The sequence below is a fragment of the Chiloscyllium plagiosum genome, chromosome 2, assembly GCF_004010195.1.
Source record: "Chiloscyllium plagiosum isolate BGI_BamShark_2017 chromosome 2, ASM401019v2, whole genome shotgun sequence".
Taxonomy (NCBI): domain Eukaryota; kingdom Metazoa; phylum Chordata; class Chondrichthyes; order Orectolobiformes; family Hemiscylliidae; genus Chiloscyllium; species Chiloscyllium plagiosum.
Genome location: NC_057711.1, coordinates 23,187,288 through 23,200,061, shown reverse-complemented (window position 1 = coordinate 23,200,061; position 12,774 = coordinate 23,187,288). Strand labels below are relative to the sequence as shown.

The 12,774-nt window shown below is 41.7% G+C and overlaps 1 protein-coding gene across 25 annotated transcripts in view; it reads right to left on the bottom strand.

Annotated features, from left to right (window-relative positions):
* Positions 1-12,774, bottom strand: part of LOC122557375 (teneurin-3) — a 2,612,756-nt gene that overhangs the window by 373,745 nt on the left and 2,226,237 nt on the right. The gene's annotated exons all lie outside the window — the stretch shown is intronic.

Genomic DNA, 12,774 nt, shown 5'->3' with positions numbered 1-12,774 from the left:
AGATGTAACAGCTATCATTTCACTACCATCCTTTTGTTTTACAATATTGCATAAAGTCAAAATGAGCTGAAAATGTGCTCCCTCTTCAGGAGCCCTCCATTCCTGAAGAAGGGCTCATGCCCGAAACGTCGATTCTCCTGCTCCTTGGATGCTGCCTGACCTGCTGCGCTTTTCCAGCAACACATTTTCAGCTCTGATCTCCAGCATCTGCAGTCCTCACTTTCTCCCTAGAGTCAAAATGAGCCTCACATAGCTTTAACGTGAATCATTCTCGATGAGTTATGAAAACTATAAAGGGATCATTAAAAACCAAGCACTTATAAAAAATACCACAAAGGATAATCTGGAGAAGAATTTTCATGCCATCACCTCACAGCCATGTCTGCTTTTTGAATTTGATTTTCATCCCATTTTATGTGCTCGAACTGAAAGCTGACAAGTGAGAGCAGACCTACCTTGCAGGGGATAAGGTGAAAAGGCAAAGTAAAAAATATTGATTTTGGCCATCTTGGAATTATAGAATTGTACAGTGCATAAACAGGCTGTTCAGCCTATTGAATCTGAGATAGCATGTTCAAAAGGACCATTTCACGAGTTCAACTCCCCCGCCAACACTTTATCCACAAGCTTGCAATTTTGTCTCCTGCAAATATGTATCTGATTTACTTTTAAATGTTGCAATCGAATCTAATTAACTGAAGTACCAGGTAAGGCATTTCAAATCTGAAATCACACAAGGTTTCTTTTCCTTGTCATTGGTAGTTCTTTCATGAATCACCTTTAATCAGATTCATCAGCCCTTGGAAGCTATTACTCTTCCTTTCCTATATATTAAACGCTTGTATTAAACTTTCTCATTTCTTCCGAATTCTCAGGGAACAATTTCAACTTCTCCAGCCTAACTATGCAACTCTAATCCTGAAACATGCTTCAGTACCCTCTCTGAAGCTCTCACACCCTTACTGACTGTGGTCCCCGAATTTGGATACAATACTCCACCTGAGTCATCGAATCACACAGCATGAAAACAGACCCTTCAGCCCAACTCACCCATGTTGACCGAGTTTCTGAAACTGAACTGGTCCCATTTGCCAGTGTTTGGCCCATATCCCTCTAAACCTTCCTATCCATGTACCTGTGCAGATGTCTTTTTAATGTTGTAATTATACCTGCCTCTACCACTTCCTCTGGCAGCACATTCCATATGTGAATGACCCGGTGTGTGAAAAAGGTACCCCTCAGGTCGCTTTTAAATCTTTCCCCTCTCACCTTAAAACTATTCCTTCTAGCTTTGGACTCCCCTACCCTTGGAAAAAGACACTGGCTATTCACCTTATTTACATTTCTTATGATTTTATAAATCTTTATCGGGTCATTCCTCAGCATCCGACACTCCAGGGAAAGAAGTCCCAGCCTATCCATCCTCCCCTTAAAGCTGAAACCCTCTAATGTTTCATATAAGCTTATAAAACTTCCTGGTATTTGCAATCTTGTTCTGAAGCCCAGGATACCATATGCTTTGTTAACTGTTCTGGTTTCACTGAATTGCCTTCAAAGATTCAACTGTAAACACCTCTAAGTTTCTCTCATCTTGCACCCCTTTTTTAACAGTCCAACTCCGAGTAGGTTTTATCTTTCCATCTTTTTTCTATCAAATTGTATCACCTCACACTTTCCTGCATTAGATTTAATCTGCTGTGTGGCTAAGTTTCTGAAACATTTTGACCATTGAACTGTTTTTATAGCTCAACCCAGAAACTCAAACTTTATGTAGATGGACTATCAATTGATCCACCAGTACAAGATATTAAATCACATGCTAATAAGGCAATAATATTACTTGTGAGAATTGGAAAAACCTTTTTGAGTAACATTTTAAGGATGTAATATGAATCATAGATCAGTAGTAAATGCTGTTCCCAACATTAAGTTACAATACTCTGGGTTCAAGTCCAACTCTAGACCTTGAGCACTTGACTGATCTAGACTGACCTTTCACAGGTATCCTAACGGATTGCTACACTGTTGGTGTCAGTGCTTCAAATGAGATAGGAGAAAGTGAGGACTGCTGGAGATCAGAGCTGAAAAATGTGTTGCTGGAAAAGCGCAGCAGGTCAGGCAGCAAAGGAGCAAGAGAATCGGCCCGAAACGTCAATTCTCCTGCTTCTTCGATGCTGCCTGACCTGCTGCGCTTTTCCAGCAACACAGTTTTCAGCTTCAAATGAGATAGTAAACCAAGGCCCTTTCTGTCTGCTGGGCTGTATATAAAAGATGCTTGGCATTATTTGATGTAAAACAAGTCCCCTGCTACCAGACCAACAGTGCTCACCCAGCCAACATTAATAATTAAGACTGCCTGGCTATTTATTTCACTGATGGCATTGGTGAGTACAAATTGGGTCCTGCATTAACCTAATATACAATGCTTTGAGTATATTTTAAGACTGTAAAGGTGTTGAGGTTGTGAAATGTGCCATATAATTCAAAAGTTCTTTCTCGCTTTCTCTCTCTCACAAATTAGGAACTTTTGGTTTTGGAATGGTATAATCCTACAAGTTCATAACAAATCGGAGAGGCAACTTCGCTAAGTTTTAGAAGTATCAACGTTCATACCGAGGAAGACAAAGATAGAGGCAGGGAAGTGGAAGAATGTGTACTGAGTTCTGAGCTCTCATTCAGGACACCTGTTGGTAACTTATTTCTGGAAAATGAGACGAAGGAAGCCCATTCAAATTTGCAGAATAAATGATTTTTGAAAAAAAGATACTTTGGGATAAAGGGGGATTTGGTGAAAAGTAACAACACAAATTGGGTTTGTTGGCTCTAATGTAGTGTTTGTGTACCTATTGCATTTGTCCGATCCTCTTTTTCTTAAGTTCTCAGTCCAAAGGCAGCTATACCTCGCAGTGCCACAATCTTCACCAAAGATTGAATACATCCCAAACCAACCCCAGCTGGAATGGGGATGATATTCATGTTATTGGCACCAATCTGATCCATACTGCCCATCTTACCAAATAAGCCAAAATACTCCATCATCTCCACCACCCTAAACATCCCCAAAAAACTCCAACCGGTGTGTGGTCACATGCACATTGTTGCATAGAGCTATGAAGGGTGACAGTAGAGGCTCCTACTTCTTTTCCACCAAATGACTGACCAGGAATTTCTACTGCCTGCCAATGCCATATGTTGGCATGATTTATAGATTGATATACAAATTTGTTGGCTGTGTTATGGATGAACCTTTGTTAGTTGTGAAGTGTTGGAGTGGCAATTGAATCCAGAGCCTGGACCTCAAAAACAGAATGCTCCTACTGCACTACAAACCCTTCTATTTTGCACAGACTTCTGTTTTCCTGTAGGGGTGTGCCTGATGGGTTTTTTTGCCTTGCTTTTGCCAAACTGACGGTGCAAGTGGGGACTTACATAACCATTGCTCTCTGATTGACATTTCTTAGAGGCATTAATGACATTCACTGGTACTTGTCTTCTTATCACAGTTACCCTAAGTGGTTGTCTGACACAGATGGAGGACAGGGTCAATATGGAATTACAGCTTGAGGAGATGAAGTGAAAAAAAAATTGCTCCTATGTGGAAACAAAGAGTTCAATGTTTCCAAGCTATCAAATCAAGGGGAGGATGGAAATAAAACCATTGTCACTCAGAGCCATGAGAATGTTAAGTATTTGCTTCTGAAACAGAGTCAATCATAATACCTCAAGGGAATTAGATGGAACACCTAAAGAAGAAAAACATTGCAAGGCAGGAGGCACGAGCTGGGACTGAGAACTGGAAAAGAATTGTTCGGATGTGGAATCTGCACCAATACAACCCTGAAGAGCTCAAAAACATCTTATTCTGTACAACGATCCATGATTCTACCATTGTTGACTATTTCCGAACTGCAGGACTGTTTCAGTTAAAGGCCAGAACATATTGCTTGTGAGTAAGAGATTCTATAAATACTAGATGACAGTCACTTGTCACTTTTTCATATCACGGAATACTGAGATAGCAATGCAGCATCTCAGTCACAATACACACAAGACATGGTGGCTCAGTGGTTAGCACTGCTGCCTCACAGCACCAGGGACCTGGGTTTGATTCCTGCCTCAGACAACTGTCTGTGTGAAGATTGCATGTCTGGTGGGTTTCCTCCAGTTTCCTCCCACAATCCAAAGATGTGCAGGTCAGATGAATCCATTATGTTAAATTGCCCATCCAGTTAGGTGCATTAGTCAGGGGTAAATATAGGGTAGGGGAATGGGTCAGAGAGTATGTATAAGCAGGCAGGTAAAGAGTTAAGCTCTGAGTTTTGTGAAACAAGAGTTTCAGCTGAGCATGACTCAGATCAGATAAGAATTTAAAGTTAACAATGGAGTGCTGGAGGCTAGGGTAATGGGTTAACAAGGTGGAAAAACAGTCATTATATAAAGCCATTTAACAAATTTGGAAGCATTCAGTATGCAAGGTCAGCTAACAAGGTGAAAAGTATCTATTGTATGAATCCAGTTAACAAGGTTAAGAACATTCATTGTATAATAGTAAAGGGCTTGGTCTCTGCCACTGATACTCGTTGATTGTAACGGTCACCTAATTAATATGTGTGTTGCCTTATCTGGAGGTGCCACCCTGTAAAATGACTATATAGTTCATTGAGGAACTGCTGTTCCAGAGAAGACCGAGAATTCATGTCTCTGTGTACATGGACAATCATTCTCTCTCCCTCCTGGGCCCTGACTAAAGATGAAGGAGGTAAAACTATACTGTGTCTAAGCATTTTGCTTCGACTGGGTCGATAGGTCTGGGTGGGTTACCCTTCGAAGGGTCGGTGCAGACTTGTTGGCCCGTTTCCATACTGTAAGGAATCTAATCAAAGACAAACACTGATTTGACACAACTTTATACGTTGACTTTGTCTCTGGGTAAAATATGCTGGCAGGTACTCCATCCAGTGTGAAAAGTGCTGTAAACAGGCACTTGGCATCAAATATTTGCTACTACTCCACTCGTACAATAATGAACTACATCTATAAAAGCTGAGCAACAAAGGTGTGCATGAAGACAGGCCCAGTATTATGGCCAGAGCAATGCCAATGAGCACATATTTTAGCGTCTTCTACATGCCAAAGAATAGGAAGCTTTGTGAGTAAATCCATTGAGTGTAATCCTTCAGTATGGTCAAAATTTATTAAAATATCTTCAGAAGCTATAATGTTACATACTAATATTTTAATTGTATTAAGAATGAATGCAACACAATGCATCAAAACCTATTCTAAAACTGAATGATTTCAGAAACATAACAATCCCCCTTCTTCAAAGTGAATTGGTGAGAGAGAAGCTTCTTTATGATAAGAGTTTAAACTTCAAAAATAAATCAAGGACCTTCCTATTTTTGGGTGAATAGACTTTTGAGGTATTATTCAAGCTTCGAGCATTTGCACTGGTATTTATTTAAACACCAGACAAACACATTGTTGAGTGATGCTAAACTCTCCTCTTCACAGCTCAGCACCCAGATGATGTTTAACATGTGGGAGAGAACTGTTGAGATTTATAGTTGAGCAGGCAACTGGACGCGAGGCAGCAGTGCTAACCACTGTGCCACCGTGCTGCCCATAACAGCTCAGCACCCAGATGATGTTTAACATGTGGGAGAGAACTGTTGAGATTTATAGTTGAGCAGGCAACTGGACCCATTTTGTTGATGCCAGCCCCTCGCCAAAACATTCAATAACTAAGACCTTGCTATGCTTTCTCTTCACAGTCTACTTTCATGTTCTACTTCAATGGCATACCTAATTTTCCCTTAAAAGAGGCAACAGTCCCTGCCTCTTTTATAGCTAACAAGAAAAGCATTCCATTTTATTAATCTTCAATTGATGACAACTGGAGGAAATGCCTTCTCCGTTCAATCTATCAAAACCATTCATCATTTAAAAAAAAACCCTGTTAAATCCAAGCGATACGAGCAAGGCCTGACATTTGATCCATCATCTGAGTTGAGTTAGCTGATCCAACCCAGGCGGCAGAAATGGTTTACAATGTGCTTCGCCAACCCTGGACTCAGGAACGTGAAAAATAAATAAATAATGATCTCTTCAGCCCCTAACAGGTTATCAATAACTGTGTGTGAGCATGTTCCGAGCATATGTGAAGATGACAGGATATGCCTTCGGTACAGTCCTCCCAGGTTGGCTAACCTTGTCAAAAGATCATGTGTGACGAATAGCTGCTCAGCAAGGTAAGAGAGCACTATTATTATCTATGGAATTATAACCCCAATGAGAGCCAGTGGCCTCCGTTTTCCAGATGTAATCCTGACAGAAAGCCATTCATTTTAATGGCTTACCGTCGGAATAAGAATCGGAAATCCTCTGCCAGCATCTTTGTGCAAGAGGGCAGAAAATTTTGGGGGCTGGGGAATGAAATAGCAAATATGAAAAACGATCTCCTGGAAGTCAAGTACTCCAACATAAAACCCAGCTCTTAATAAGCAGCTCAAATAATTCCATTACACATTTATAATGAAGTGTTTATTTTAAAAGTCTTGTACTCTAACTCTGCAGATCATTAACTGAAGATGGATACAATAAAAGGGCACTGACTGACGCCAAGCGAGAGAGAGTCTCGAGCTGGGTAGCTCCTGGCCCCCCCAGGGGACGTTCTGGAGGAGTGCCCAAAAGCTTTACACTTACTTAGAGAAACAGGATCCCCTCAGCGGCGCTGACAAGAGCACAGACCGCACTGGTTAAAACTTAACAGCAAATCCCCAACCCCAAACACTGCAACACTCAGGCTTACACACAGCAATGTTTTAACAAACTCAGGATGCCTTTCTGTCAATTTATAAAATTCAGAGTAAACAAAGGCTGGCAAGCACATTCCCAGACAGACAGAAATATCGATTTACACGGCCTGCACAACACTTTGATTCCTGATTATTTTTTAAGAGGGGAAAGATTTTATTCATGATTTTTCTTTTCAGGTTCAAAATCATTTTCAATCCAACTGTGAGCAGTGATGGTATCACTTGGAGAACACATTGTGCACAAGAGTCAGGAAGGCATATATTTAAGTGGCCGAAATCACCGAGGTTAGTCTCGCGCCTTTTCAGTCAGACTCAGTGACTCCTCCATGCTGACTGTCCATAGACAGCTCTTTTGGATGCAAATATAACACAAAGAACGACATTTATTTAAGAGTGAGCGTCGAGGCAGCTCTGTGAGTCTGATGACAAAGCTTTTACCTGATGCCAGTAAAAGCTCGGTGGTAGCACTCAAACTCTTAGGGCTTTTAAATCTCAGCTGCTACCATCTGTCAGTACTGAGAGAGTGCCTCACTGTCTGCTGTGCCACCTATCACGGCCGGCTCTATAGTCTTACGGGGAATATGAGTGGTTCAAGAAGCCTGCATTTATCCCTCACTAAAGAGCAGATTATTTGGTCGGTGATATGCTGCTATCTGTGGGATCTTCCCACACAATTTTAAGGGTTTTTTAAAATTCAATCTTGTTGCTATGGTTACGATATCAGAATAATGACTACACTCCAAAAAGTACTGCACTGGCTGCAAAGGCCTTTGGGCCATCCTGACACCATAAAAGGTGCTATACGAATGCAAGTTTTTTCTTTCCACCTTGCTGCTTTTCTGCAGAACTGCCTATCGTGTGTTCAGAGGGTGGCAGTAGGGAGAAAGAGGGAGAAGGAGAGAGATAGAGAGTGCGAGAGAGATTTAGAGACACAGTGAGATAGACAGGGAGACAGAGACACATTATTAAATAGCAAGATAGATAGATAAATAGAGACATGTAATTTAATAGAAAGTGAGATAGAGAAACAGATAGATGTAGGCACATAATTAGATAGATTGTGAGGTAGAAAGACAGATAGATAGATAGATGGATAGATAGATAGATTAGAGAAATTAGACCATGTCAATGAATTATAGGAGTCAGAACAGGAAATGAATAGAATAGGATTGTGCCCGGCAAGGGAAAAGGGTTCCAAAGGTGTGTGTCATAATGGTGGTTGGGAAGAGGGGCGGAAAGAGACAATAAATGCTCATTGAGTCAACAGTGAATTGCTGCAGCCTATCGGCACACATCAAGGTAAAATCAGAACTTGTGACAAGATTGAAAAATCAATACTATCAGGGGAAATGAAATCACGTAGTTGACAAGCATGTATCTGAATGCTTCAGTTAGCTACTGCCCTGAAGCATACTCTCAGTAACATGCACTTGGAAGATTTGAGCCTCAGTGTGGCAGCAAATAGAGCCACAACTACGAGTGGGCAGACGACAGTACATGTCGGATAGAGAGAGTGTTTAGCTGCTCACAAGAAGAGAGTTCTGTTTCACAGAATCCCTACAGTTTGGAAGCAGGCCATTTGGCCTTCAAGTCAGCACTGACCCTCCAAAGAGGATAACATCCAGACCCAGCCTTCCCGTGCCCAACCTATCCCTGAAACTATTCTCTTATGCATTTGACTGTCACCTTTGATTTTCATTTTTGGGCCCTGTAATGAAATTTGAATGAAAAGTCTTCAGACTCAGGGGTGAAAGGGTTACCAATTGAGCCATTCTTAACACAAAGGTAATATAAATGGACTTTCAAAGAACATGGACATTTTGGTAGAATAGAAAGATACATAGATTTCCCATAGTGTGGAAGCAAGCCAGCCCACCTCATCCATTTAAAACCACATTTCTCTTGGCTAATCCAGTTGGCCTGCTATGGTCAAGTTAACATGGCCAATTCACCTAACCTGCCTTCTTTCAGTTTGGATGGTAAGCCTTTGAGCTGAAACATGAACTCTGTTTCTCTCTCCACAGATGTTGCCAAACCTTCTGAAATTTCCAGCTTTCTCTGTTATTACAGTCCGGTCAGTCAGGTCTGGTCAAAAGAGGATCGACTGACTCTCTTGGTGAAGAGTAAAGAATAAACTGGTCAGAGAATCAAGTGGACACTGCTGCAAGTTTTCCACAGCCATCAACCTCCCTGAATGAACACTGCACTGAGGACCATCTAGCTGTGCAATCCTGCCCCGTGGCCCATGGTACATTTACGAACTGAAACAGCAGGGGTGGAGAACGTTTCAGTATGTTGCAGATGGCTCAAATGACTTCAAAATGGACAATGCTTTCAAAAATGTTTGCCTTTGAGGATAAAACAATGACAACTGAAGCTCAAACGTCCGTGGTCAAACTTTTGGGAGTGCAACTTTTGGAGGCTAGAAATGAACATTGACAGTGTTGCCAGCAAGTTCCTAAGGGATTATGCCTCAGCTAAAACAGGAGGCAGAGACTTCTGTTTCAAATCCATTAAAACATCCATGTGTTCTGCAAATACGGCACGAACATGGAGAATGGGAACAACAACATGTCAATGCAGCCACATTGAGGGAAATAACAGGAACAAAAGACAGGTTAACCTGTCCAAGGTCCATCCTTGACATAACAACAAACTCGCTCCTTGTATGAAGGCTAATCTTGGCCTTTGATAAACCAAAGAACTGCAGATTGCAGGAAATCTGAAACAAAAATGCAAAGTGCTGGAAAATCTCAACAGTCTGGCAGCATCTGTGGAGAGGTAAACAAGAGTACACGCTTCAGGTCCAGAGACACACCTTCATAAGAAGTCTGTTCTGATACTGCCAGACCTGCTGAGTTTTCTTTTCAGCAATTTGTTTTGCCAGTGGGGCCTGATCTGAAAGGTCAGTCTGAATGTTGCTGAAGGATGATGCAGACTCAAGGGGCAGTAGACTGACCACTTACCACCAGTGTTCCTTTTGTTTAGCATTTGCTGCTGTTTCTGAAAGTGTGCAGTGGGCATGTCTTCACACCCAAGCAGTGCCCTGAGAAACAAAGACTTCAACCGTGGTCCTAACCTGGGCAGAGCACCTACTCTGTTGCAACTATGATGACTACTAAATGCAATCATTGCCACAGCAATCAGCTTCCACACCTATTGAAAAGATCACTGATTGCTTTTAGATGCTTAGGTCTTAACGTTGACACCTATATTAAAACAAAAATTATCCATCCTAGAGTTATTGGCCTGATAGCCTGCAGAAACCAAGAATATTTCCTTCCTTATCAATATCTCCAGGTATCTAGCCTTGCAGTTATCTAAATTAACATTCCTACCTTTGCCATCCAGTAAAATTTAGGCAATAATCCTATTTTTGCTGACAAACGTTTTTGCTATTTTCACTGTTATTTGGAAAATACAGACTAATGCTCAACCTATGGGCTGACACCGAATGCTTCTTTGCAAACCAGAACTACTTTTCCATTCTGCTCCCTGCCTCTCCTTAGATCCATGCCCGAAATGCACAGTTCACAATGGCCCACGGGGTTTGTAATAGATGTATTCAAAGCTCACACCACAAAGCACAATACTAAGCCACACATCAGAAAGCTCTCATGTCAGTCAGCTCTAACCAAACTCTGAGATGAACTACACACTGCCCTTTGCAATGGGCACCAGTAGAAGGGTACAAGATGACTCTAGTTAGTTTTGGCTTCCTCTGAGCTAGGAGAAAGAAAAATGCCCTCGTACCCACATGCGTATGTTTGTGCCCAGACACATGGGTAAGGCATGTGTGCCAGGCCCTAGATTGTAGGGTTAGGTTATTTGTAGTCCAATAGACTGCCATTATTCAGTGAGGAAATTTATGAATGAGGTTACACAATGGAAGATGGGAACTCTCTAACTGGGCCTGCAATCAAGCAAGCTGCTTTCTCAGGGGAGAAGAATGGAGAATTGAAGCAGAGGGCAGGCCAATCACCGTAAAAGCCAGGCAGTAACTAGCCCAGTCTTCACGAGATGTGGAGGAGACAGGCAAGCGAGAGAAGTAAACACACAAACACAGCACCCATGTGAGCTCGCTGTTTAAGTTTCCCATCAGCCACCACACCCCTGCCCTGACTTCACCCTTGGATTTTTCATACCACACACATGCAGGAAACATACAAGGCACTTTGTCTTGCTACGTACGTGCAGCAGAATTTCAGATGGGGCCTGAAAACTCCCTCTTCTGGTGTCAGGAAATCTCGTCAGCTTTTGATTAATGACAATTTGGCTGGTTAGCGGAAGAAAGCTGCGAGGGAGACAGCAATCAGTAATGTTTGACAGACCCTCTCCTGTGATAAAGAGAGCTCTGAGGCTGTCACAGAGTAACCAAATGGCTTTTCCCACCCAAACCAAGGTCACAGACTCCACTTGTGATGACTGTGCTCAACAGGAGCGATGCTTTTAAATGCTTTCCCAGCACCAGACTTCAACCTTATCATTAATCCAAACGGTTTTGTTTAAATAAGTCTGCCTTTCGTTTATCCCCAAACAAAAGATTGCTGTAATTATTATTATTATTTTAAGAGGTTTTTCTTCTCCCAAACAACTCCCTCATCCTGCATCAGTACAGCTCTCCCTCAATATAAATAAATTGATTTTTAAAACCCCTTTCTGGTTGGGTGGTGAATTAGGATAATAGTCGCAAGCAAGCGAGAGAGAGTAGACACTTTTGATGTAACTACTAATGCATCATTTGTGCACCAACAAAGCCTAATGAGTGATTAAGCATGAGAATAGAAAGTTGCTCGTTTGAGATTTTCAATCAATAGAATCACTGAATTCAAACTTTAAAAATATTGTTTTATTGCAGTATTTTGTCTTTGAGAATGATGTAAAATATACATCCGTCAGGATCTGAGCACATGATCTAAACTGTTTAGTTTATACCCTAGGGAGACACTGGATGACTTACATTAAGTACATAAGAACAAGGACCAGGAGGAGGTAATTCAGTCATTTGAGCTTGCTCCACCAATCTGATCTCAAATTGGCCTCAACTCCACTTTCCTGCCCACTCTCCATAACCCATTAAAGATCAAAAATCTGTTTGTCGCTTCCGTAAAATTTATTCAATGTCATAGTATCTACCTTACTCTGGGGTAGTGAATTGCACAGATTAGTGACCCTTAGAGAGAAGCAATTTCTTCTCATCTCTGATTTAAATCTGTTAGCCAGTATTTTCAAACCACGATCTCTCGTTCTAGATTGCCCCTGCCCTCTTTCAATCCCTTCAACATCTTATGTACCTCAATCAGATCTCCTCTCATTCTTCTCAACTGCACAATGTCACTTATTCACATAAATTAATTAAAACCAGTTTAAAGTTAATTCTCATAATACCTTATCCCAGACATTGAACATCATGCAACATCCCACTCAACTTTTTTGCCAGTTCTTAAGGTAGTGTCCAGCAGCAAAAGAGGAAGGGATTAATGATCCGTGTTCTCACAAACCTGTCTTCAAAAACCTTCTTCAGTGAGTTCCAACTCGTTCTCCATAGATTTGAAAATCTCTCCTTTTCAGGTGTATGTCCATTTTGAACGTTACTAGTGAACCCATTCACTCCAGCTTTTTAAACTGTGCAGAATTTAGAGAAGAAAGTGAGAACTGCAGATGCTGGAGATCAGAGCTGAAAATGTGTTGCTGGAAAAGCGCAGCAGGTCAGGCAGCATCCAGGGAACAGGAGAATCGACTTTTCAGGCATAAGCCCTTCTTCAGGAATGAGGAAAGTTTGTCCAGCAGGCTAAGATAAAAGGTAGGGAGGAGGGACTTGGGGGAGGGGCGTCGGAAATGTGATAGGTGGAAAGAGGTCAAGGTGAGGGTGATAGGTCAGACTAGGGTGGGGGCGGAGAGGTCAGGAAGAAGATTGCAGGTTAGGAAGGCGGTGCTGAGTTCGATGGATTTGACT